At 38.4% G+C, this 21,979-nt stretch overlaps 1 protein-coding gene across 1 annotated transcript in view; it reads right to left on the bottom strand.

Moving 5' to 3' along the window:
• Nucleotides 1-12,838: 12,838 nt before the first annotated feature.
• LOC110218798 (uncharacterized) overlaps nt 12,839-21,979 on the bottom strand; it is a 99,151-nt gene continuing 90,010 nt past the window's right edge. The window contains exon 4 of the transcript XR_013486004.1: nt 12,839-14,641. The gene's annotated coding sequence lies outside the window, so the exon portion shown is untranslated. The remainder of the gene's footprint in view (nt 14,642-21,979) is intronic.

The raw sequence follows: 21,979 nt of genomic DNA, 5'->3' as shown, positions 1-21,979 counted from the left end.
TAACAAAGGACCACAGGCAGCTGGCTCCCTGTCAGCCTGAACTCTTTCTTTTGTCTGACTCAGAATGTTTATGAGTGAGAAAAGCACATTGCTCACTGCTGTAAGAATATGTGCTAAGATGTTTGGGGGAAGGATTCGCTCCAAAGCCTACAAATTGATCACCTTCAGGAAGAGAACAAACATGATGCCAGGCCACAATTTTCTCCATACTCTTCTGGACAGTTGACTTTGGACAGAATTCCAAATTATACCTTTAAAATCATAGCAATACTGAAAGCAGCATCCAGCACCTGCACAATAGGTCCTATTGCTAGGCCCTAGATGATAAAAGTGATGCCATGTTTGACCACTGATTGACTCACCTATGTACCAGGAAATTTCTATGTACCCAATAACTGGTTTAGTCAGTTTTATTTAGGTAAAGAATGCAAGATGCTCCTGATGATAATCTGTTGCTGTTGCTCAGTTCTTTCAGTCCTGTCTGACTCTTTGTGCCTCCATTTGGGGTTTTCTTGGCAAAAATACTGGAGTGTTTTGTCATTTCCTTCTCCAGCTCATTTTACAGATGAGGAAACTGAGGTAAACAAGGTTAAATACTTGCCCAGGGTCACATGGCTAATAAGTATCTGAGGCCAGATTTAAACTCATGAAGATGAGTCTTCCTGACCCCTGGCCCAGCACTCTATCCACTGAGCCACCCAGCTGCCCTAATAATCAGTTTAGCAAACTTCATTTAATCCAGGTATACAAGGTTAGCAAACTCTCCTAAACATAACTCAGCTCAATAAGGAGTATGGCAGACCAGATCACCCACTGTTTAACTGTCCCTAAGGTTCCCCCTCCAACTCGGTCCTTGTAAATCTGTCCAGTGACAACAATCAGATATAAGGGTAGAAAGTCAGAGCTCGGCACTCTTGTCTAGGGTACAAAACTTACCATGTCTCCACTCTGCCACTCGTGTTTACACAGACATAAAGAGAAACACAGAAAACATTACCTATCAGATCTATGGCTAGGATAAAAATTCAGAGCCAAACAAGGGATAGAAGGGATAACAGAAAATAAAATGGAGAATTTTGATTACATAAAATTTAAAAGTTTTTGTACAAACAAATCCACTAAAACTAAATTCATTGGGGAAATTAACTGGAAAAAATCTTTGTAGCAAGTTTCTCTGATAAAATTCTCTCTTCCAAAGCATATAAAGGAACTGATTCAAAATTATAAGAAAAAGAGCTATTCCACAATTGATAAATGGTCTAAGGATATGAACAGGAAGTTCTCAAGGGAAGAAACAAGCTTTGGAGAAAAAATGCTCCAAATCACTACAAATGAGAAAGATTAAAATTAAAATGAAAGCAATTCTGAGATTCTACCTCAACCTATCAAATTGGCAAAGATGACCAAAAAAAAAAAAACGACAAATCTTGGAAGGGCTGTGAGAAAATACACACATTGATGAACTTGGCAGACCTGTTAATGGATTCTTTCTGGAAAGCAATTTCCATTCTGGAGAGCAACATGGAACTATAGACAATAATGTATGCCATCTAACCCAATTATATCACCGCTAAGCCTATAAGAGATAAAAGAATAGGAAAGGGTCCTTTGTACAGAAAAAGATTTATAGATATTCTTTATATAGTGGCAAAAAATAAATAAATAAAAGCAACTGGAAATTAAAGGGATGCTCATCAATTGAGGAATGCCTAGCTGAGCTGTGACATATGACTGTGATAGAGTATTATTGCACTATAAGAAATGAGAAAGTAGATGATTTCAAAGAGACATTAAAGAAATTATGAACTGATGCAGAGGTAAGCAGATCCAGAACAATTCATACTGTAATCTAATATTATAAAAATGAATGATTTTGGAGACTTTTATAAACTGGTAAAGAATGAAATTAGAATCAAGAGAACAATTTATACAACAGCAACACGGGAAAGAGGATGATTACAAAGGAAAGATGATTAAACATATTATCTGCCTCCTGACAGAGAAGTGATACATTTAGCTCAGGTACTGACAAACCATCCCACCAGCCAAACCTGCCAGCCACCTGTTTTTATGCAGCCTCAAAGTTAAGAATGATTTTTACATTTGTAAATAAAGTTTTATTGTATTTTAAGATGTAAAAACCATTGTTGCAGACTCCTGATTTAAGGTGCAAAATTATACATACACATAAACAAGTTTCATATATGTATATGTATAATATTGAATGCAGCCAAAGAGAAAATTTGTTTTGCTTCACTATTAATATTTGTCACAAGGAATGTTTATCTTTTCTCTTTTTTCTCAGTGGGATAAGGGGTTGTGAGAGAATGAAAACAGATTTCTGTTCATTAAAAAAAATTTTAAGGTAGGGAAGTACTATAGATATGGAATGTTGCATGTACTTTCAGGTCAGGTGACTATTTTTAGTTGTGCTTTATTTTAATTTGCTACAAGAGACTTCTCATGGAGTGGCAGGAAACTGAAAATGTTTGTAATGTAAAAATAAAACACTGAAAAAAAGTTTTTTAAAAAATCCAGATGGGGAAAAACAGCAAAAGAAAAAAAAACTGACCCTCTTGAGGGTCAGCCCCAAGACTGGATCCATTCCATGAGAGAGCCCAGAAATTTTTGAGGGGGAGGGTTGAGGCACAGGTTATACTTAATTTTATTAGTGTGATGGGTGTAAGGTAATGCCTCAAAGTTATTTTAATTTGCATCTCTGTAGTTATTAGTGAGGTTGAGTACTTCTCAAATGATTATTAATAATATGTTTCCTCTTTTGAAAATTTTCTGATTGTATCCTTTCACCATTTGTCCACTGTAGTATGGAACTGATTTTTTTTTATAAACTATATCTCTCATCCTCTTATGTCCCGTCTCCACTCTGAAATACCAAAGCCAACATTACCTGTACACACATCTCAGTCAGTTGCATTTGCTTGCAAAAATCTTTTGCGTTTACAATTAACATAAGGGAGAGTCAATAAGATCTTTAACCTGATCTTTTAAAAAAATGGAAATTTATAGTACAGAATGATTCTTTCTTTTCCTTGTACTTTTTTTTTGCATCTGTGATTCCATGGACAGTGAATTTTCTCCACCGATGCAGATCAGCAACTCATCATCTGAAAATTTTTCAGATCGATAAAAATGTGTGGGAACATTCAAATATTTTTTAAAAACTGGTCAGCACTTTATTTATTATACAAAAGCTGCCTCTTATGGTGCTTGTAAATATACCATTGTATTATGGTTCAGCTTACCAGTGCAGCTGGATGACTCTCCCCAGGGATTGATGAGCTGCGCTATTTCGGTGGGAAGCAGGGTGTCAACATAGTACTACTTAAACACAGTGATGTCCTACAAGCTTAAAGTAAATAGGATTGATAGCATTCTTTCATTAAAAGTTCCCCCTATATTCCTATCAGTTGTTCCAGTTTTACCTCCTCCCTTCAGACACACACAAGAGAACATTCATGAGGCTGATGTCTTTAGCATGACACATGTGTCCTTAGGGGCTACTACCTTTAAGTGGCTCAGTATATTTGATCATCCCCAGCCTCTCCTCCCCCATCAGATCATGGAGCTAATGGATTTTTTTGTGTTTTTGTAGCTGGCTTTCTCCTCTATTAATAGGGCATCTGTTACTCACTATTTTTGCAGTGCTCCATTGTCATTTCCACCTCTGCTATTTGCTTTTTTTCTTATCATTGTTTTCCTCTTTCTTTCTTATCTCTTTATCCTGTTGCTTTTCTAACCATTTCACACTGAACAGCTGACTCTTTCATAGCCATAGCCTGGCAAATGAGAGAATGAAAGCATTCCTTTCCTAATGGTCTATTGACTGGCCAATCACGATGTAAGAGTAGTGGGAATGAATTTTCACATCCTCGAAGCTGTTTTCATTTCTATTGGCTGCTCAGGGACTGTTGCCTTGTTACCAGAGGTGCTGTTAAGGAAAACAACAACAACAATAACTAACTTTCAGGTTCAGCATTGTTCTGGGTGTGTGAGGCTGCTGAATATCTGACCTCCTGAGGGAATGGTGGCATTGATGTGAAAAGAAATCAATGAATATTACTCAAGTTAAAATAGCACTGTTTCTAACAAGAAGAATCATTCCCACAATTAAGGGAAACTAGCAGCCGCATACCTGGAAACAAGACTTCAGAGGGGGATGCAAAAACACTAATGCTCAAAATGAGTTCTCTTTCAAATTCTGGGGTTAAAACTTGTCTACAGAGCGTGCCACACCAGTCTACATGTTGCTGTGTGAGTCCCTCAATCCCAGTCACTCAACTTTCCTGCCTTCAGCTTCATAGTTTCAGAGCTGGGAGGGACCTTAGAGATCATCTAATCCAAACCTCTCAATTGTTCAGATGAGGAAACCTGAAGAATTTAAGTTATTTGCCCAAGGTCACTCATGTAGTATTAAAGCTGAGATCTGACCTCATGGTATCTAACAACAAATCTGGTGTTCTTTCGAATTTCAGCAGAAACTGCGCTGAATGCTGGCCCCAACACTCCACCAAACCATGCCATCTCTCTGATAATTCTCAATTCTTTAGCATCCTTAATGTCAAAGACCTCTCTTAAAACTGGTATCATGTTATACAATAGGTAGTAAGAATCAAAGGCAGGATTTGAACTCAGTTCCTGTGATTCCAAATTCACTGTTCCTTCCCCTGTGTTATGTTGCCTACCTAGCACCCCAACTCAGCCATCCATTAGTATGGCCACATATTAGACATAATTTCTCTCTGAGTTGAACCATCTCCAATACCCAGAATGCTGAAATTCTATCTTTTTTTGGCCACAATCTTTTCACCTGCCTCATTTTTTTCACTCAACACTAAAGCTATTCTTTGTCCTTAGCTTGAACTCTGGGGATCCCTTAACCCATTCCACATTCTCCTAGTCCATCTTACTCACACTGGATCCATATACCACCATACCCAGCCTTCCCACATGGCTTGCCACTTTAATGTTTCAGACGCTATTTTCTGAAATCCCTAATTTTCTAATGTTCCTAACCTGTACATATTCATCTTTTGGCAACTCCTACAATCTGAGTTTTTTCCACTCCTGCTTTAGGGCTGCTAAGTATCAAAGAAGAAAATCATAAAAGTTGGCTGATTTATTACTAATTCACTATTACAAGTGCATTATTATTTATATTGTATAAATAGCTTTGCCCTTGCTTTTACTAAACTACCAAAGTCTACCCTTATTTTGTCTCTGCCCCATTTCCCATAGCACTAGTTCCAAACCTCTTTTCTTCTTACCCTGTCACACCCACCTCCTCGCATACAGCAAATGACCTAGATTCCTACTTCCCTGAGAATATTGAAGGCTGATGTGAGCTCCCTCAGCCCCCTCCCATTACTCAAATTTCAGCATCATCTTCTCTTTTCCTTCTAGGGAAGGAGATATTCCTACTCCTCAGTAAGGTTCTTCCCTTTACCTGTGCCCTTGATCCCATTTCCTCATGCCTTGATCCAAAAATCATCCCCTCACCCTTAAACAGCTTCAGTTTCTTTCTCCACTATCTCCTTCCCTAAAACATATTCCTGTCTATTTAGATCTTTCATTTATATATTTAAAAAAAGCCTCCCCGAGCTCTCTAGCCTACCTATCTACTGTTCTACCTCTCTTTATTCCTCCTAAATTTCTTGGTGGAAAAATGTTTACACCTGATGCTTCCACTTCTTCACTACCCCCTGTCTCTTCAACACCATGCAATCTGGCTTTCAATCCACCACCACCACCACTCAAATGAAATTGCTTCCTCAAAGGTGAATGATTGCATAATGGTCACATCAGATATCTTTTCTTCACTCCTCCTTTTTCATGATCCTTCTGCTTTTAGGCTTTCCTATCATGGTTTTATAGATACCATATTCTCTACCTTGTCCTCTAACTTCTCTCCTTCTTTGTCTCCTCTAGAGGCTTCTCATTCTTTTTCTTACTTTATAATATTAGGGTTTCCTGATAATTTGTCTTTAACCTTTCTACTCTCTTTAAACAATTTGCTTTGGTCATATTGTGCACTCCCATAGCTTCAACTCCCATCTTAATGCAGATGACTCTCAAGTCCCAAAGACTTGGCTTCTGATCTCTGGACCCACATCTCTTCCTGCCCACAGGTCCATCTCTAACTACTCTACCTCAAACATTCAGCATATCTAAAGCTGAGCTTCTTTTTCTTCCCTATGAACTCTTATCATCTTCTGCCTTCACTATTTCTGCCCACTGATTACCCAGTCTGCCTTACTCACAATGGTATTATTTATCTTATTGGTCCTTCTCCTTCACTTCTCACATCCAAACAGTTATGAAGTGCTGTAGATGCTACCCAAACATATTCACATATGTCTCCTTTCTATTTCCCACTGCCACCACACTAATATCTCATGATCAACCCACCAAGAGAGCTGCAGGAACCCCCTGGCTAGTCTTGTCAAGATCTACTCTTATCCTATGAGAAGCACTGTGGCATTATGAAGAAACATCTGGCTTGGGAGCCAGAAAATTCTGGGTTCCCACTTCTGACAATATATATTGGCCATATGACTCTGGGTAAGTCATTTAATCTCTCAGTGGTCTAGGCAATTCTGTGAGATTATAAATTTCAGGAAGGTGCCTTAGCATGACTTTACTATAGCAATGAAATCACAGGTCCAGTCCCCAGCCTCTACTCTCTTTCTCTCTGATCATACTGTTGCTAGAATACTTTTCCTTTAGTTCCTGTTTTACCGGCTTGTTGTGAGATTTAGGAGATAACATATTTGCAAACTTTAAAGAGCAACGTAAATATTAGCTGTCATTTTGATCACTTCTTACACAGAGATGTTGTCACCACTCCTCTAAAAACCTTTAGTGGCTTGCTACTGCTTACAAACTCCTTTGGTGAACTTTCAAGGTCCTATATACTTTGTAATCTCTCTATTTTTCCACATTTAACTCCAATTACTCCTGATTCACATCCTAGATGCCCCATTTTCCCTCAGCCTACATATCCACTTAGTCACTAAGTATTGTCAGTTCTGCTGGCCCATCACCAGTCATCTTGACTTATGTCTTGCCACTGGACTCAGCTGACTCTGGAGGAGGGAAAGAGACTGATGACTTTGCACAGCCCTGTTTTACTTAAATCCAATCCACTCACAAATCAAGACATCACCCTCATGATGTCATTGGTTTTCTTTGAGAACAAAGGACAGGCAACAGTTGTCTGTTCTATCTCCACAATATCTCTGATACCTTTTCATTTCTTTCTACTCAAAAACCAACAATCCAGATCATGCTCTCACCACCTCTTACCTGGTCTATCACAATCATTAATTGACTTCCCGGCCTCCAGTTTCTCCCCTTTTCAATCCAAGCTTCATGTAGTCTCCAAAGTGGTCAGCCTTGAAGCACAGTTCTGACCATACAACTCCCTGATCAACTCCCAGGAGCTCTGTATTACCTCTAGGATAATATGTGAACTCTGTCTGGCATTTAAACCCCTTTCACACTTTAAATCCAGCCTTATTGCATATTCTTTCCTTTCATCGTACATTCCAGCCAAACTAACCTTCTTGCTATTCCTCCTACATGATAGTCTACCTTTCATCTCTGCGACTTTGCACAGTCTAGGCTTGGAATGCATCTCTGCTTCTGAGAATTCCTTTCCTTCAATGCTCAGCTCAAAAACCGTTATGTACATTACATTGTTTCTGATCCCCTATGCCCAGTTATTATTGTCTTCTCTGTAAAATTATATTTTATTTACTTTGTGTATATTTTGTATTCACTCATATGTGTAATGTGTAAGTGTATATTTTGTATTCACTTATATGTATAATGTATAAGTGTATATTTTGTATTCACTTATATGTGTAATGCATGTGTAGTACCCTCCCTAAAACCCCCCATCCCTCATAAACTGCAAACTTCTTGTGGTCAAGAACTTTTTGACCACAAGAACTTGTGATGAAACTTTTTGTTTTGTATCCCCAGTACCTGGCACACTGGTGGATTACTAAATGTTTTTTGATAGGTTAATATTCCCGGAGAGTGTTCTTTCTATCTCTTTACCTATTGAATTCCTACCCATCTTCTAAATCTCAGCTGAAATACCATTTAACCATGGGGAATTCTCACTACCAATGCAAAGTAATAACTGCTCTGCAACCTCAGTCTTAGAGGGTTTCTTGGAGGATTAAGAAATTAAATAACTTTCCCAGAATTGCATAGTCAATATGTGTCAGTGCCAAAACTTGAACTCAGGTTTTCCCAGTGACAAGGTTGTTATTCTCATACCCATGCTGTATCTTTATAAATGACACATACAGTTCACAAAATATTTTGCAGTCTTGTTTGAGCCTCATAAAAGACCAGAGAGACAAGTCCTAGATGTACTATTACCCCCATTTTAAAAATGTGAAAACTGTGACTTGCTCATAGTTACAAAGTTAGGAAATGTCAGATGGTACTTGAACTCAGGTTTCCTTATCCCAAGACCAGCACTGTTACTATGCCATACTGTCTCTCTAAAATCTTTCTGCTCCTGCTACCAAGATGGCAGCCTAAACAGCAGTAATGTCAAGGGTGTGTGAGAATGCAATACCTCATGCCCATCACATTTCCCCTAATTTATTCCCTGAAGCAAATGAATTATAGCATTTGGAATGGGAGAATCATAACCCCATAGGACAACACCTATGGGGACTGTCCAACTCCCCCACCTTCAGCAGGGTTCTTCCTACACCTAGGTTTTTTTCACCCTAGTCTTAGTTGAATTCACACACCTCAATCAAACCCATCTCTTGGCTCCAAGCATTTTCTCTGGCTGTTCCCATGCCTAGAATGATGACCCTCCTCATCTGCTCCTCCTGGCTTCTCTGGCTTCCTTTAAGTCCAACTGAAATCATATATATTTTTCAATCCCTTTTAATTCTAGTGTTTTCCTCTTCATTGTTTCCTATTTTCCCTACATATATCTTGTTTGTGTATCTGTGGTTTGCTTGTTGTCTTCCCCATTAGATTACAAGTTCCTTGAGGGCAGGGACTGTCTTTTGCTTCTTTCTATATCCCTAGTGTTTGACACCATACCCAGCACTTAGAAGGTTCTCATTTATTGACTGACACCTGTCTTAGTATCTCTCATCACAGAGTACAGTGTGTTTGATCAACAGCTATAAGATTTAGAGGTGGAAAGGACCTCTGAGATCATTTGGTCTAACCTCTTCATGTTACACATGATGAAATTGAGTCTCATGGAGTTTAAATGACTTGTCCAAAGTCATATAGACAGTAGCAGATTGGTATTCGAGCATGCGTTCTTAGATTTACATTTCCCCTATGCAATTTCATATAGTTACCAACAGCATAGTCATTAAAAATTATCCTTCCCCATAGTCTCTGTCACCCATGACCAGAAGGGAAGTTATCTCCTTAACTACAAGAATCTCAAGCTCAAATTTAACCCCAGGTTCCCCCTCACTCCTTGACCCTGTACCTTTGTAATGCTTAATGCTTTATACTCCCCCAGTAAATCAACACATTTTGCCTTTAATTTCCCTCAACAGCTGGTGATATTTGATTTGGTTATTGCCCTGGGACCTCTCACTGAGCTTGAAGATGATTCCTAATTAGCTGCTTATGTTAAAAACCTGACATTTTCTGAATGTAGTTAAAATTTCTGTCTGATAAGCTGCCTCAATCATGTTTCACTCATGGCAATAATATTTACCTGATTAGCAGAAAGCCTATTCATTCTTTGATATTGGCCTAAGTTGGTTTTTAGGTCCCTCAGCTTCTCTAACCAGATGTTGTTAACAGTTGTAAAAGAATAATGTCATAAGATATCAAAGTCTATGGGCAATCTATTTCACCTGATTCTTAACCAAAACAAAATAAAACCCCACAAATACATAATGAGTATTTATTACATACAAAACTTGGCATTGGCAGGTTGCAAAGAAGTATAAAGCCACCAAGCTTACCCTCAAGGATCTCTACCTCTAAAATCTAGCAGAAGAAAGATACCAAAATGACTCTTTAACAATTGTGAACCTTACATTGTTCTCAATTATTTGGTATTCTGTTTTCAAAGTCTACATGGGAAGCTAAAAGTCTCTATACTGGGTGTTATTTGTTGTCTAACCAATCCAACATTCTATTGCCAACAGTGGTTCTAAGGACTGTATTGTAGAAGGTCATGACTATCCTCTCTGACATCAGTATTATAGTCCAGCTTCATTCCTTCCTTCCCTTCCCTCCTTTTGCTTCCTTCTCTTTTTTCTCTTCTTTTCTTCCATTGGATCTCACTATTTCTCACAGTCTGGAAATGCAACAACCTTTCAAGGGTCTGATTAATGCTGGTTGGCACAGAAGTTTTGAGCTGCTCTGTTTCTGACCTGTGTCAGTTTGACCTTCCTTAGATATCCTGGTGGCCCCCTCCTTCCAGGGGCTCACCATACTGGTGCAACACTCAGTACAGACCTCCCATCAGCTTTAGCCCATGAACTCAGAGCTCCCAAACTCAAGTTATTCACAAGTCTCAGTCTCTTGCATTAGTCCAACTTTCTTAGAAGTCAATCGTGGTTCTGTTATTTATTAATGGACAAATTCAGTTAAGTGAATTGAAATGAATTGCATCTGTCAGACATCTACCATTTACTAAGCAAAAACCTTTCAGAATCCACTTATGGTTCCTGACTACACCAGCTGTTATGGACATGAATTCCACAAGTGCATTACCTATTGCAAGAAGTTTGTTGTCATTCAGTAGTGTCCAATTCTTCATGACCCCATTTGGGGTTTTCTTGGCAAAGATACTGGAATGGTTTGCCATTTCTTTCTCCAGCTCATTTTACAGATCAGGAAACTGAGGCAAACTTGCCTAGGGTCACACAGCTAGTAAGTGTCTGAGGCCAAATTTGAACCCAATTCTTCCTGGCCCCAGGTCCAGCACTCTATCCCCTGCAACACCTAGAGCTTCCTTGTATTTGTCATAAATTTTCTTCACCCATGTTTACAAGTCTCATCTTTTTTTTCTTGGTATTTCAAGATTTGGTGAACAAGTCCATGCTCACTTCATTGATGCCGTTCTTAGTTTTCCACATTTTGATTATATCCTATCTTAAAGTAGACCAAAGATTCCTCTGTCTAGTTAGTGTATCCTCACAAGGCAACTCCGTCATCCCTATTTACTCTCTAGTTGCCTTTGAAGGGGCCTTTTCTATCACAGCTTTTTTGAGGTTCCACACATAATTGTTAAGGTATGATGTAACATGGCTTTACATAATGGGATGACAATGTTAAGAGGCATTATAATATAGTGCCTAGAGCAGGGGTGGAGAACCTGCGGCCTCAAGGCCACTTGTGGCCCTCTAGGACCTCAAGTGCAAATTTCACAGAACAAATGCCCTTAAGAAAAGTATTTGTTCTCTCAGAATTTGTTCTGCCCAAGTTTGGATTCAGTCAAAGGACTGCACTTGAGGTCCTAGAGGGCCACAAGTGGCCTTGAGGCCACAAGTTCCCCACCCCTGGGGGATGGCCTGGGTTCAAATTCTGCCTCTGAAACATACTGTCCAGGTGATCTTAAGCAAGTCACTGCATTTCACAATGGCCCCAGGCAAGTCTCTAACAGTCTCTAAGACAATGAAAAGGGTAGAGTAGAAGCAGAACTGTATTAGTAGACAGTTTCCTCATGGGGAGTTCCTTGTACCTGTGAAATCACAATCTGGTTAAAACATACACACACACACATACACCACACACACACACACACACATATACACACACACAATATTTTGTGTTTTAATACCTTCTTTGTCATACTAAAGAATATACTGCTCTTTGAGGACAAAAGGCCAAACCAGAAAGTTGGGGTGCTTTTCTTTAATTATAACCAATAGCTAAGAGCCTTGCATTTATATCTATAATTGGTATCCCTAAATGCACCATGTTCCATTTGTCTGTCTAGAAATACTTCCCACACAAATTCATAAAATATTCCTATAGTCTGCTCCTGCTAGCTTAGTTTTTTGTGACAAAAAAAAAGTTTGTTGTCATCTACAAACATGGAGATTCACATTGAGCTCTATCTTCTGGATAATTTATAAAGATGTTTAATAATACCAGGCCTCAAAGTGCTCTTGAGGAATCTTGCTTCATCCAGAAAAATACCTGCTTCTCCTGACCCTTTGTGTCCTATTTCAAAGCCAATTTTCTAATTTGAAATGGACAAGAATCTCTTGAATCTTGCTGTGATTCTCAACTGATGGCTTCATGATTGCACTATTGTGGATATCCTCTCAATTTGCTGCTGATTTCACTTCTAATCCCATTCAGCCTCCTCCTTTATGGACCACTTTCTCACTTTGCAGCCACCTCCTGTCCAGTTCCCTTTTGTGTGTGGCTCCCCCACCCCCCATTAGAATGTAAGCTCCTTGAGGGCAGGGACTATCTTTCATTTCCTTCGCATTTGTATTCCCTCCTGAGGTATATCTTGCCACTGGACCCAGATGGCTCTGGAGGAGAAAGTGAGGCTGGTGACTTTGCACAGCCCTCTCTAATTCAAATGCAGTTCACTTCATGACATGTCATGTCATGCGTGTCATGGCATCATCTCCCTGACGTCATGGTCCTTTTTGAGAATGAAGAACAAACAACAACAATTTGCATCCCCAGAACTTAGAACAGGACCCAGAATATACTAAGTGCTTAATAAATGCTTTATCTTTATTTCCATGATATAGCACCTGCCCTCAAGAAGCTCTTATTCTATTAGGAGAAATAATATGTACACATTTTTTTTAATTATGCACAAAATATTGCCAATTTATTGCATTTATTAAGTGATTATTACATACCAGGCATTGTGTTAAATGCTAAACATGTAAAAAAAAATATTTGGGAGAGAGACACTAGCAGCTTGGAGGGGTGCAGAATCTGAGCTTTGATGTAAATGAAAAGTCAGCTTGAACCCACTGGAAAGCTGACTGTTAACTTTTCAGTGGAAGCATTTACACCTCAAATGTAGACAAATGCTATAAATGAGGACTTGATCTATTGGTTTGTTGATTGTCTAGTCTTAAAGTAATGGAGAAATGTTAATAATACACAGAAAACATATTATGAGTACATTTGGGGTTGGGGTCAGGAGGAGACAGTTGTCAAACATTTACCAGCACACCACTGAAAGTACATTCCCAGATGAGGAACAGCCTATTAACAAGGTAGGAACAAGTAGGCTAATTTGGCTGCCAGGTAGGGGAGTAAAATGTGATAAACCTAGAAAGCTAGGTTGGAAACAGATTGTGAAGAGTTCAAATACTCAGTGATGAACTTGTGTTTTATCCTAGAAGCAACAGGAAGCCAAGGGAACTTTTTGAGCACAGTCATACAAGATCTAATCATCCTCGTGCTTTAAGAATACCACTTCGACAGCTGTGTAAAAGATGAGTTGGAAAGGAGGGACGAGATAGAAGGAAGGAGACCAGATAGGAAGTTAGAGCAATAGTTCAGTCAGGAAGTCTGAACTGAGTGGGAATAGGAGGAGAGAAGAGTGAGTGTATGTGAGATGTATTGCAGAGACAGAAATCGACAGGAAAATGCCAGTGGATTGAACATGATGAGGGAAGTGACTGTAAAGAGGTAAGTGTGGCTTTCCACTGCCCTTTACATCATCTACAATTCTGATTCTGTCTAGATCATGTATTCCATTATCTGTTGCCATGTGGCATCACTAGAAGTATGTTTGTGTGAAAGATGTGGGTTCTTGTAACAGCCAATAACTTGAGATCATCAAAAACCCTCCCAAATTTCCTAAATTTGATTTGATGCATTCTTCTCCTATTCATTCATTTCTATGTCTAGCTTTTTTAATAACTTTTTTTAACTCCTTGCCCTAGATTTATGTTACTAATTCAATGGGTTGTTTCTTATTGCATGGGCAATTTTTCTGTATTCACCTTGTTGTTGACCTTTTTCACCTTGTACGGATGGCTAGGTTGATCTTATTTAAGTGATGAGCTCTTTGGAGTGGTTCTGTAGTGTTGTGAAGTTTGATGCCATCATCAGTGTCATCCACAAACAGGAGCATCTGGAGAACCTTGATAGTGATCAAAAAATCTCTTTTCCATTTGGTCATTGTTGAGGGCATCCTCTGTCACACTGGAAAACACCTGTTTGATACCTTCTTTGATGCTGAAACTCAGTGGTTCACCAGGAAAGTTATCTTCTAAATGTAATAGAATATTACTGTGCTGTGACTATAAGCATGATCAATACAGAAAAACATGGAAAGATTTAGTTAACTGATGAAAAGTAAAGTGAGTAGAACCAGAAAAAAAAAAACATTATATACAGTGACTACAACAAAGTAAGTGGAAATAACAACAACCACAAAATAATACAAAATGAATGCTACAAAATCATAAAAACTAAGTTTGGTCCCAAAGAAGAGATAAGAGAAGATGCCTCCAGCTATTCCTTTCCAAAGATGGTGACAAAGGTCCACAGGAGTGAAAATATTAAATATAATAACAGGTTTCTTTGAGGTATTGATTACAGTTTGGCTGGATTTTTGTTCATCTTCCTCCTCCTTTTCTTTAATTTTGTTGTTGTAATCACAAGTGATGGCTTTCTGGGAAGGGAAAGAGAGAAGGATACAGTGAGAAATATATCAGATGTAAAATAAAAAGTAAAATAAAAATGAATTTAAAAGAAAAAGCCCTCTCAGAATTATATATGTGTATCTCAACTTGAAGGCTGCATTTCATTCTTTGAAACAAAATTACATATTAGGCTTTTGTCCTATCAAAAATGAAGGGTATGGGGCAGCTAGGTAGTGCAGTGGACAGAGCACCAGCCCTGGAGTCAGGAGGACCTGAGTTCAAATCCCACCTCAGACACATAATACTTCCTAGCTGTGTGACCATGGGCAAGTCACTTAACCCCAGTTGCCTCACTAAAAAAAAAATGAAGGGTGTCCTTTGAAGAGACACATTTTGGAAAGTACACAGTTTTCCCCATACCCTTAAGTAGGAATGATTACTAAACAAGACCACTGATAGCTTTGAATAATCTAAATAATCCCACACAGTTGCTTAGGAGAGATTCTTTAACATGAGAGAGAAATTAGGGTGATTTATCAGCTCTGAACAAGTCAGAAGTATCTGGCCAAGAAGAGGATACCTAATGATAAAAACAACAAAAACGACTAACATCTATATAGTCCTTTAAGATTTGCAAAGCACTTCACATATATTATTTAGATATCAGAGAAAGAATGAACATTTAAAACTTCTTCTTTTTAATTATAAACTTAATCATCAACAACATTCCAATAAACAAACAACAAAAGGAGGATTGTATACAAAACTATAAACTTGCATAGTTTGTTTTTTCAAGTGCGTATTAAATTTAATATGATAGTAATAAAACTGCCTGTTGTACTTCCTTCTGAAATTCTTTTTATTCTCTGATTTGAAGACTGATAGTCACAATATCTGAACCCAGATTTGCTGACAAGAATTCTCTTGAAGATTGAGTGGAACAGAAACTTCCCTGAACAAGCTTTTGTTTTGTCAGGTCACAGTTTGGCAGGACTGGTAGGTAACAAAGGGGAATAGCCTTAGGGAGAAGTCACTCATCTGGTTCCACATCACTAGAGCTACAAGGCAGAGGAAAATGATTCTTATTCCATACAGGGGAAACTTCAGAAAATTTCTTTCTGTGGTGATGAACACTGTACCAAACAACAGGAAAATATTGGTTAGGAAAGGTAAAAACTTTTTGTTAAGTCAAAAAGATTACCAATGAGATCTTTCCAGATCTTTTCAGCTACTAGCATGCACTTCTGAAATTACTTGAAATTATAGCCTCCTGGGCCTTCCGCAAACAAGACACTCCATCTCTTGGCTCCAGGCATTCTCTCTGGCCATCTCACTTGCCTGGAACACTCTCCTTCCTCCATACCAACTCCTGACCTCTCTGACTTCCTTTAAATCGCAACTAAAACCCCACCTTCTACAGGGAGCCTCCCTCAACCCCTATCAATTCCAGTGCCTTCTCTCTGTTGAATTATTTCTTATTTGTCCTGTATATACTTTGCTTTTTATAAACTCATTTGCATGCTGTCTCCCTCATTAGATTGTCAGTTCCTTGAGAGCAGAGACTGTCTTTGTATCCCCAGAGCTTTGCTCAGTGCCTAGAACATAGTAGGTGCTTAATAAATATTTACTGAGATATAGATATACTGTAGTATAGTAGTATATATATAAAGATATACATATATGTATATACACAAACACACGCACACACACGTGTGTGTGTGTCAACTACCTCATCGACTATAAGATATTTTGGGACAGGAAATATTTTTATCTTTGTGTCTCCAGCACAAAGTGGATAAAGTCAGGAAGAATAGAGTTCAAATCCAGCCTTGGACACTTTCTAGCTATGTGAATCTGGTTAAGTCCCTTGACCTCTATCTTAATTTTTTCAAACGTATAATAATAGTATCTGCCTCTTAGGATTGTTGTGAGGATCAAATGAGATAATATTCATAAAGCACCTAGCATACTAAAGGTGCTTAATAAATGCTTGTTGCTTTCCTTCTCTGCCTCTGCCCGTTCTAGCACATAGTACAAGGCCTAACATTTAATAAATGTGAGCTGATTAAGGGAAGCCAAAGGATCCATAGCTAGGTGGCACAGTGGATAGAGCACTGGGCTTGGAATCAGGAAGACTCATCTTCCTCAGTTCAAATCTGGCCGCAGACACTTGCAAGCTGTGTGACTCTGAGCAAGTCACTTAACTCTGCCTCAGTTTCCTTATCTGTAAAATGAGCTAGAGAAGGAAATGGCAAACCACTCCAATATCTTTGCCAAGAAAACCCCAAATGGGGTCATAAAACGACTGAAACAACTCAACAACAAAAGCAAGGAACCACAAAAAGGGCTGCAGTACAAAGCAAAGGCTAGTGATAACTACGGGGAGGAATGTAGAATTGCAAGACAGTTTAGGACAGCGAACTATGTCCAGCCATCACCTGCTGGGAGTCCTGGAGAAGAGCTGAAGGAACAAGCTGTTCTGGAGAGTTGCCCTCGTCACATTTTGAGAGGTATAATAAAGGATGCCATGCTGGAGAGTGACCTCTGGTGACGCTTACTTGGGGTTTTGAAGAACTGGAGGACCAGGTTGGAATATAACTCCCTTAGATCATCTGCTAGAAGACAAGAATTCTAGCAGGGCCAGTTCTAGGATGAAGAGCAATGGCTGGTGACAGCTACTGAGAACAGTAGTGAGTTACTGAGGAAGAATAACCTGCCTACCTCACACTACCACTGCCTGGGAATTTACATAAAGCTTTAGAATAGGGTCCCTTATTAGAAGGTTCACATTAATCTCATAAGACCATAGATCTAAAGCTAAAAGGAACTTTGAGGGTCATCTAGTTGAACCCCCTTTATTTGAAGGTGAGAAAATTGAGTCCCAAGGATATTACATGATTTGTCCAAGGTTATACAGTTACAAACCCATGGAACCATAATTTGAGCTCAAGTCATTTGACTCCAAATCTGACATGTTCCATTTTTTTTAATGTTCTCTTGTATTTAAATAAAACTTTTCTCCTCTACTTTTTGGTAAATGGGTGTTTCCCAGGATATTAGCATACTGGATGATGTCAGGTATTGATTTTCCAGATAAGGCTATGAGCCAAAGAAGTAAAAAATCCTATAAAAAGAACAAAGGGCCTTCTTGTTGTAAGAATCTCTGACATAAGGGTTAGAGGGTCAAATAGTTGTTTTGTTTTGTTTTTTAATCAAAGAACAACAGACAGTGAGAATTTGTTATCTACATCCACCTCTACCAATTATGTGGTATGTGATTAGCTATAGAAATAATCTGAAAAAGCCAGCTTCATTTATTTATTTTTAAATCAAGGATATCCTCAATTTATGCAGAGATAATTCTCATAAAGCTTTTCTAGAAATGAAGTGGCAGGCATATGGGTTAGCTGTTACTACTATTTCATCAGTTACCTTTTTTTGTTAATTTTGTTATCTGCAATCTTTTTTATGCTTTTTTGAATCTTCCCCCTTGTTACAATATATTAACAATAGATCACTGAGTGCCTTTACAATTGGATAACCCTTAGAATGTGTTTCTCCTTTCTAAATTTAATTAAGTCCATTTAGTCTTCCCAACTTCAATTTCTTTTGTACATTTGCCAATACCTCACATGGTACATTGAGAACCCATGTTGTCTAAGTAAAAAAAAAAAGTGTGCCCAGGTGTTTATAATATAGTTGTTCTATCACAGCTAAGATCACACTGAGCTCCACAGAAGCCATACCATTTATGTTAGGGAAAGAGTAAAGGAATTGCTGCAAAGTAGAGAGGCCCCTTATGTCTCTAGTACATTTCTTCTTCTGGACCTGAAAGACATCCCTGAGCAAATAATGCTAGAAGCTAGAAGCTGTGCTTTGGCACAACTCAAAATGATTTCCTTGCCTTCAGAAAGAAATCATTGCAAATAATCACATGCTTTATGGATGCAGAAGTGGTCAAGGAAATCACAGCATTTTTTAAGTTAAATGAGAAGTAGTGTGGTATTAGAAATAAGAGAACTGAATTTGGAGGGGGGAAAAAAAACCTGGATTCAAATCCTAGCTCAACAATTTAATGCCCTGTGATTTTGGCCAAGTCATTTAATCTTCATGAGTCTTGGTTTCCTCATCTATAAAATTAGGAGGCTGTACTAAATAATCTCTGAGGTTCATTAGAGTTCTAAATCTATGGTCCCATGAATTAATAGGACATGTCAGAGAACAACTTTCCTAACAAACCATTAGGAAAATTTAAAAGAAAAAAAAATTGGGGGAGGCCAAATGTGCAAATTGGATCATCAGATCTAAATATGATTAGATAAAATTCTGGAGTATATGGGGTGTTCAGGGAGGACTAGAACCTCTGGTGTGAGGGTTGCCATGCCCTTTTCAGAGCTACTGGTCCACTTTTGGTGTCACCTTCACCCAACTCTTACTTGTGGCTCCTGGTAAAATCATCTTGGCAGATGGGCTGAACCAGATTGAGGATAACTTGCAGGCATCCCTCAAATTTGTCAGTAAGTTAGAGGGATGTCTACCCCAAGCACATGACTTCCCTCAGTGAAATGGGCAGATGAGAACAATTTGTTCTAATGGCCATGAAGAAAGCTGAAACAGGAGCTATGGAGTGCCTAGAGCTTGGTTAAATATCAAAGACTCCAAGGTCATCCACTGTATCCTGGGCCATGGCCAGTCACCTTGACTTTTGTTCTGCCACTAGACTTCAATGACTCAGAAGACTGATGACTTCGCATAGCTCTGACTCACTTCAATCCAATTAATAAGCAAGTCAAGACATCACCCCATGATGTCATTGGTCCTCTTTGAAAAATGAAGGATAAAAAACAGCATTTCATATCTATCTTCTCACTTTTACTTTTTTTCCCTGATTTTCCCCAAGTTAACAATTATTTATTCAAATGAACATTCTGATAGTCTTTCATAAATATTTTTGCATATTCATTATGGGTTAAACCATTGTACCTGTAGTTTTGCCAATGCACAGTAAATGTGCTATGAAATATGCTATGACATCTATTCTATGACACTATAAAATAATGCATGACATCATTATATATGGGTGCTGGAGGCTAATGGCTCTAACATGGGCCTAGATGAGTCACATGCAATTAGAAGGCACAGATGAAACAAAAAAACAAAATAATGATGACAACAACAACAACAATTAAAAAAACTCTTTCAGGCCTCCATCAATCATTTATGAAATATTTTAAAAATCATGCAGCCTATTTACATGTCTGCTGATGTAAGACGAAACAGAAGAAGGAACAGCAGAGGAAGAGACATAGTATTCCCCACAAAACCATACAGAGCACACTTCTCTAGGACATGTGTTGGCAAGTGATCTGTAATGTCTGAGAATGCACTGAGGCCTGATTAGTAACATATACTCTAGCACTCAGTTAATGCGGTAAGTACCATAGCCTGGGATCCATGACCTGAAAAGCTTTCTAAGCTACTAAAAAACTAACAATAAAGCAATTTTGTCAGTTGTATTTCAATGGATGTTACTGTCATCTTGGGATTGGGAGTTGGGGGTTGGAAATATAATCTCCCCCATTTTAATTTGCTTGGTTGGCCCATTTCCCCTAAGATAACTCAGTTGAATGATTCTCCCTGAACCATAGGACCTCAGAGTTAGAAAAGGCTTCAGAAGACATTGATTTCAAATTGAGTAATTCCCTCCAAAACAGCCCCAACAAGTGGCCATCCAACTTCCACTTGAAGACCTCCAGGGATGGAGAGCCCATTTCCTTCTACAGCTTTAGTAGGAAGTTTCTTCTACTTCTGGACAATTTCTGGTTGTGGAACCATCACTACTGGTTCTGTTACCAAGTATCAAAGAGAATGTGATTCATATGTCTTACATATGATAGTTTTTCAAAAACACTACTATGTCACCCCTCAATCTTCTTTTTTCAAGACTAATAGCCTCCGTTTCTTCAACTGATGCTTATATAACATGATTAATAATAATAACAAATAATAGTTAACATTTATTATACAGCACGTACTAGGTGTCAGGAACTATGCTAAGTGTTTTACAATTATTATCTCATTTGATCCTCAAAAAGATACCTCTCAGGGGAGGTAGGTGCTATTATTATTAATCCCATTTTACAGATGAGGAAGCTGAAGCAAAAGTAAGTTAAGGACAAATTTGAACTCAAGTCTTCCTAATTGTAGGCCTGGCACTCTATCCACTGTGCCACCTAGCGGTTGTTCTTTTCTGGTCACATTCTGGTTTGTTAATGGCTTCCTAAAATATGGACCCAGAACCAACAAATATTCCAGACAGTCTGACTAGGACAGAATACTTAGATAACTTGGGTTATCATCATACTTATTTTGAACACTATAACTCTATTAATATAACTATGTGTTACTACTAATTCATACATTCCTTGCTGTACATTAAAACTTGCAGATCCAGGTAGAACTCTACATTTATTTCTGTTGCCTTTCATCTTATTGGTAGAACTTCAGATGGACCTGGAAGGGGACACAGAACAAAAGAGCAGTAACATGGCATTATGGATAGAGTGATAAACATGAATTCCAGTAGAAAAAGGCTGCTGGGATATGGAAAAGTCTGGAGAGTCAAGAGGAGAGCAAGCAGAAGAGGGAAAGAAGAAGGAACATGGCTGCTTGAGCACTTCTACAAAATGGAAGTTTAGGAAGAACTCATCAGTCAGAGTGAGGAGTGCGAAGGACAGAGGGATTTTCCAGGGTAAGAAAGCTGCTGAGACACAAAATCTGGAGAATTAGGAGCAAACCCAGGAGAGGACCTGAAGGTGTGATGAAGGTTAAAAAAACTGGTTTGTGAAGGGTGAAAGAGGACAGGAGACAGGGGTCAGTCAGAAAAAAGCCATTTCATAGTTAAGTAAATATGAATGAATTATGAATGATGATAATGATCCAAGATATCCTAATGGCTAATGAAGAATGGAGATAGAAATAATCTCCATTAAAGATTCAAGAAACTGTGAGAACAGGGTGTTAGATGACATCTACAGTCTGCTGATGTGGATTCTATAATTCTGTTTTTAACAGAGGACTGTTTAGAAATTGTTGCAATATTTTTTTTCTCTCTCATGGATTGCTATAGTCAAGGAATTCCTCACTAGTGGTATAGCATCTTGATGACCCTCTCCATATTTAAGTAGACTGATCCTCAGAAAGTAAACACGGTCAGTTGTGAGGACAATAATTAAAGCCTTTCCAATAGCAGGGCTTGCATTACATTGGTATACAATTTGAGAAACCAGAGTTAAGCTCCAGATCATAATGGGGCATATGTAAAACTTCATGTAAGACAAAGAAAAATATAAAATGATCCTTATTTC

The sequence above is a fragment of the Phascolarctos cinereus genome, unplaced genomic scaffold, assembly GCF_003287225.1.
Source record: "Phascolarctos cinereus isolate Bilbo 61053 unplaced genomic scaffold, phaCin_HiC Scaffold_4;HRSCAF=312, whole genome shotgun sequence".
Taxonomy (NCBI): domain Eukaryota; kingdom Metazoa; phylum Chordata; class Mammalia; order Diprotodontia; family Phascolarctidae; genus Phascolarctos; species Phascolarctos cinereus.
This window is presented reverse-complemented; position numbering and strand designations above follow the sequence as displayed.